This window comes from Zootoca vivipara, chromosome 6 (assembly GCF_965207765.1).
Source record: "Zootoca vivipara chromosome 6, rZooViv2.hap1.1, whole genome shotgun sequence".
Taxonomy (NCBI): Eukaryota; Metazoa; Chordata; class Lepidosauria; order Squamata; family Lacertidae; genus Zootoca; species Zootoca vivipara.
Genome location: NC_142589.1, coordinates 60,828,055 through 60,834,660, shown reverse-complemented (window position 1 = coordinate 60,834,660; position 6,606 = coordinate 60,828,055).

Sequence of the window (6,606 nt, the reverse complement as noted above, 5' to 3'; positions counted from 1 at the left end):
CAGCAAGCCTGCACCTGCCTGCCTTACTCATAACCAGAAGGTGGCCCTGGGTGTCAGCTTCTTCCTCCTCCTCCTCCTCCTCCTCCTCCTCCTCCTCCTCCGCCCTGTGGTTGCCCTTGCCAAACTGCTGGGAAGAGAATGGAGAGAAAATGAGAATTATAGTTGGCTCTGCCTCTCATTTGCAGTGACTCTGCCTGTCACTGTATCTGGCTCCACCCAGTCATTGAGCCTCCCTGCCTTCCGCCCTACCAGTTCCATTGGTCTGTCTCCTTCTAGTGCGAGAGGGAAAAGTGACAGGTTGTGTGAGAGAGAGGTTTTTGTTGTTGTTCCTGCCAAGCACAGCTACACAGGGGATCTAACCCATCTGACCTGTCACCCGGCCCACACTCCATCTCCACCCCTTTCTCTGACTGGAATCTCTTAGTTCTGCTTATAATCTGATAATACCATTCTTTACGAGATCACAGCCTTTTACCATGGCAACACAATTGACCTGATTTGTAGGGAAGGTAGATGGTCCATCCTTGCCAATTGGCACCCTGCCGCTATTAAAACCAGCACTTGGCTCTGTTTTTGAGTGACATGAAATAAGGCTAAAATAATTGACGATGTGGGGGTGGGAGCAGGTGAAATTCTATCAGTCTCTCGACGTGGGGATCATTCAGAACTAGCGTTACCAGACTCCGTTAAAGATTGGCCCTTTCGCAGTTGCAGAGAAGGGAGAATTTGATCCCACATCGCCTCTTTCATTTTGGTGCTGAAGGGGTGATGGGAGAAACTGTCTTTGCTGAAATTCTCACTCTTAGGCAAACTTCCTGCAACCTGATGCTGCTCAGGTCTACGTACTGAGGATTGCAGCGTCCGAAGTTGAATCGCACCCCCTGTGTTGAATTTAGCAGCCGCCACCCTGTTGTGTCTCAGATCTGCACCTGCATTTGCCGGGAGCCACCTCAAAAGCAGACATTCTCAGGGCCCTGCTCAGATTGCCATTTCAAATGCCGAGTAGTCCAGCTTTATAAATAAGCTCACAAAATTATGAAGCTGTAGCCTCCATTTCCACGCTGAGCATGGAAATGAGCTGGATGCTGAGGAAGGGAAGCCCACCCCCCATGGAAATGCAGGCTACTAGCCCCTCTTAGCCAGTACTGCAGTGGCAAAATCAGAAGTGCAGAACCCCTTCACATCCATGTAGGGTTGCCAGGTGAATAGCATCCCAGATCCTGAGATTTCAGGACCCAAACCTGAGACCCTGGGGTCGCCCTGGAGAAGGGAGCCAAGGAAGGCAGATCCATTCTCTCGCACTTGGAGATTCAAGCCCTCCACCTGCCACCTGTAGGGAGTCAGGTAAACCTGGAGACTTCGTTTCAGACTTCGAAGTCTGGCAACAAAGCAGCCATGTCCCTTCTAATATACAATAATATTATATTTATACAATAATAATGATTAGGGGTGCATTGGAACAAGATCTTCAGGTGTTGTCTTTCAGCTAGATCTACTATTTTCTGGGTGGGCATGTACATGAGCAAATGATCTGGAGTGCTCCAATATCTTCTTTAGGAGTGACTTAATTTGCATTTTCCACAAAGTTCTGTTGTATATAACAGAACTTGCACATCGTTCTCTTGAAACGGAAGCACCTTGTGTTTTCAGTGTTCCCAAATTCTTAGCATTGGAATCACAGCGACTATAAAGCTTTGCTTTCATGCTGACTGGCCAGCTCTAGGACACTGGAGACAGGGTCCCTGCAGGGACTCTGTTGCAGAAATAGTAACAGGTCTTTGACATACACACACACACACACACACACACACACACACACACACACACCACATCCAAGACCAGTATGCTACTGCTCTTAGTAGACTACTACTAAAAAAAAAAAGCCTTCTACCAAGGGAATTGGTGATGTAGCCATCTATCTCTGCTCTGCAAGCCTGCTTGGCTTTCCTTCCTCCATGGCTATTTATATCTTTATTTTTTAAAAAAAAATAATCCTCCCAGTAGCACCTTAGAGACCAACTAAGTTTGTCATTGGTATGAGCTTTCGTGTACTTACTTACTTACTTACTTACTTACTTACTTACTTACTTACTTCATACCCCATCCTTCCTCCCAAAGGTGCTAAGGGCAGCAAATGCAATGTTAAAACAATACATTTAAACAACATATTTTAAAAGTACCTAAAAATAACTGCATACTCTCACAGCAATGTTTGCAAGAACAGAATTTTTCAGCCATAAAATGTTTGGGGATACAGAAATGTTTTTAAATTCCTGCTGAAATTGGAGGAAGACAGATGCACCTCACCAGGGAGGGCCTTCCACAAATGGGGAACCACCACCAAGAAGGCCCTGTCACAGGTCAACACCATCCGGGCAACACCCAGCAATGGCACTACTGATATAGAAACCAGGTAGACTGGTGAAGACAGATGGAGAATGCTCTCCTCACTCCACCAGCCTTCTCACTCGTCTGCATGGAATTCCTGATCACCTATGGTGAGCAAACAGATTGTTAAAGGCACAGCTGCAGTAGCCCCTGGTGGAGAAACTTTACTGGCATTATAATGTCAACCTATAGCAAGTCCATTTTCATACATATCGGGTGTGGGGAACTTTTGGCCATGCTGCTGGACTACAACTCCCGTAATCCCTTGCCATTGGGCATGCTTGCTGGGACTGATGGGAGTTGTAGTGCCCAGGATTTGTGGGAATGTTGAGGATAGTAGGAGAGCATATATTGATTAAATATTATCCTTCCTCACTCACGCTAGTGAGCTGGTAGCAGAGTTCATTCCCCTGTATATTGCAGGAAGCTAATTGGTAGTATCTCTTGAGTCAAGCAATCCAGTCTGGCTTGTCCAGATTGGCTTGTTCCTGGTAAATTCCCTTTGTTCCCTCTTGAAAATAATACAGACACAACAGTCTTCTCTTAAAGTTTACTTACATTCAGTTCACAGTATGATCATGAAGGTAGGCTTTAGCTTGTAATTACAGAAGAGAGTGTGGGTTCATCCCATGTGGGGAATGAGCCCATGTGCTGCTGGCTGAGAGCCAGCAGACAGCAAAAGAACACCTAGGTGGAACAAGGCAAACCAGCGAAAGGAGAAGAAGGGAAGATGGCTGTGTGACCAGCTCTTATATGGGGTCTCCCATCTATCTGATCACACGCAGAGGGAGGATGCTCCAGACCAGGTGTCACAGGAAGTGCTCCTGGCTGGAGTAACATCCCCCTTTGTGTCCACTCTGGGCAAACAAGAAATGTTGTACTTCTTGACTGCTACAGTGATGTTACATCCCACAAGGCTCCCCACCACACCTGATATATACAGAGAGGTGTGGCATTTTATTGGTGTGCTGAAAGCTGCATGTATATATTAGAATGCAATGCTGTCTTGTCTATGCTATGAAGATCAATTTATGATAAATGTTTAAATTGAAAATCTTTAATAAAAATTATTTATAAAAAAAAAAATAGAATACAATGCTGTGGGGCACTCCTGTGGGAATAGGCCCATTGGAGCTATTGGAAAAAGGTGGCTGGGAAGATCTGAAGGCAGCCAGTTGTGCAGTGAAAGCCATGCATTTGATTTTCTAACGTAAGTACCAATGAGACCTTGTGACGCTCTCTAAGATTCTTTTAGGCCAGCTCCATGAGCTTCTCTGATGTATTATATTTATCACACCCTTCCAAAAAGGAGCTGAGGGAAATCATACATGAGATTATCTCATTTATCCTTACACGACACTCCAGGTGACCTGCCTATGGTCGCTTGGTGAGCTCCCCCCCCCCTTTTCCACCATTGGCTCTCTGCTTTTAAGTTGTTAATCTGTAAAAGTAAAGCAGAACTGAGCAATAAACAAGTGAGACCTGAAACAACATGTTGAAGCCTGGAGTGCTCTTGCTCAGGGTTCCAGCCAGCTAGCCATGCAATCTTCCAGTGCACGCCGATCCCCAACCTACCCCATAGTTTTCTACCACTCCCAACATCCAGTCGGGGTTAGGGATTCGGGAGAAATTCAATTCGGTTCTCCATTAAAACCAAAGCTATCACATTCGCACTGCCCAAAACAATATGCTAACCAGAACACAGCTATCTGTCAAAACTTGCACCTGTTGGAACTTGGTGGTATAGTTCTCCAACTGAACAATGTTTGCAAAAAAAAAATATTAGGGGAAAGTATTCATAAAAATGAATACAGTATATTCATGAAAACAACACAAAAATGTATTGTATATGGGGAAATTGTTTTGCAAAAATGTGTGCATTAGTCAAAACTGCATACAAGAATGTGTATTAAAAGAAATCCACACTGCATAATTTTTTGTGAAGCAGCTTTCCAGGGTCTCTGGTAGAGGACAACCTTCCCCATCATCTGCTTCCTGGGATGCTTTTCACTCCCAGGAATTAAGATGGAGACCCTGCACCTGTGCTCTGCCACCTACAGACTACAATAATATTTATCACTGTGGTGCTACTATGAAAGGCTTATCTCCATTATATTCTCACAACAGGATTTGCAAACAAACTATGGTACCAGGTGCAAGGAGAGATTGTGATCACCACTACAACACTTGGGGAAGAGATGCTTAACCTTTTCTTTCCTTGGGGCCAGAAAAAAAAACCAACCCAATGCAGCAATTAGCATTATTTTATAAAATATTAAAATATATTTTGTATGGCTTTGTATAGTGCTAATGACCACATGGGAACAAGGTGGTTTTTATTGAAATCATAGCTGGGAGGGGGTTAAACCTCCCCGCCTTGTGACCTGCAGTACCAATCACAACGTCCCCCCGGCCCCAGTTTATGTTTATTTTTATATTTTAAAAAAACAACCTGCAATGTGATTGCCAATCACTTCATTAACATGATGTGGTTTGGCCAGAAGTTACTAGCTGAGCTAGAATCTAGACACATATAAAAAACGCTGTGATTTTTTTTTTTACAGTTTTGAAAAATACCATATTTTTTCGTATACTGTACAGTATAACACAACCCCATGTATAAGACGGCCCCTTCTTTTGGGAGACCAAAATTGAGAAATCAGTATCTAAAAGTTGTTCAGCCTTTTTGGGAAATCATCAAAAAGCTGTCAAGCTTCTTGCCTCTGCAGCTTGCCTCTGGCTTCACCTTGCCTCCGCTGGTGAGAGCCAACAGTGCCGCAGCCAGCTCCCTCCTCGCCTCATCCCTGCCTTGCCTCTCAAGCTAGCTCCGCGGCCCTGAGTCCAGCACTCGCTGGAGCCACCAGCTCACCCAAGACTTAGAATATAAATCAGTGTATAAGATGGGGAGGGAGTGGGAAGGGAGTGGGGACATTGTCTTGTACACAGAAAACTATGGTATATTGAATTTGCTCACCATCGCCATCTAGTGTCACATTTGTATAATGCACTTTAAACACACTTAAAATGTTCTATTTGCAGCTGTATAGCTGAGTTCTGAATCATAGCATTGTGGGTAGGGAACCTCAGGCCCTCCAGGCACCTCTCTCCAGACCTTGGGACATTGCAGGCCACAGCCCCTCTCTCTTCATTCACCCTGCTCTATGTGCTAAGTGATTGCTTTGGCCCATAGCTGCCAAGTTTTCCCTTTTCTCACGAGGAAGCCTATTCAGCATAAGGGGAAATCCCTTAAAATAAGGGATAACTTGGCAGCTATGCTTTGGCCTGGTTGGAATGTGTCCTTGACCTGTGATAATGCCTCGTTTCTCTGGATGGGGGATTGAGAGGAGTGTGTATGCATGTGTGTGCAAACCTCTGGCTTTTGACTGGGAAGAACATAGCCCCACTGCACAAGGGCAAGAGTCACTTCACTTCCATTGCTTCACCCACTTTTGATTATGGCCCCGCCCACCAATGGTCTGCATGGGAATGGCTGCTCACCCTGGTCTAGCCAGAGGCATCCAGCTGGCTCCTAAGGGGCACAGGCTGCTGAAGTAGATAGGCCTTGTTCTGCTGCGGTACAACAATTCGTATGCGCCTACATATTGGCCACAAAGCTTGTTCTGGCTCCTCCTCAGACAATGATGAAGAGGCTGGCATATTCTTTTATGAGGAAGGGGCTGTTTCGAGTGCTTCAAACAACTCGGCTGTTGGCATTTGGTAAGCTCTTACATTCCTAACCATGCCCTGGGGGGCTGTTCCCTTTTACAAGAGATTTATTTTAAAGGACTGCAACTGCCAAGATGTGCATTATGGTCCCCTTATACATGTATTGAGCCTCAGGCTCAATAAAGAGATTTTAAATAGTGGAGAATTGATGTCTGCTTCAACTGGGCTTTTAACTGGATATGTTCCATTGAGTCCTGCTCATCACTGGGTTCTTATTTGCTTGGGAAAGGGGGCAGATGAAGGCTGGCTTCATTTGAACTGATTCCTCCTAGGTCTACCTCCTTTCTGTTTTTAACCTCATAATAATCCCATGAACTCTCTGCAGGACACACACACATGGCCCTGCCAGCCCCTGCAAGTGCTTTTGCTTGGCTGGAATACATCTTTGAACTCTCATAAGGCCTCTGGCTTGTCTGGATGGAGGAGAGATGGGTGTGGGGAGTTTACCCCTCACAGAGGTACAGTTCCCATCACACTTAACAAACTAGAGTT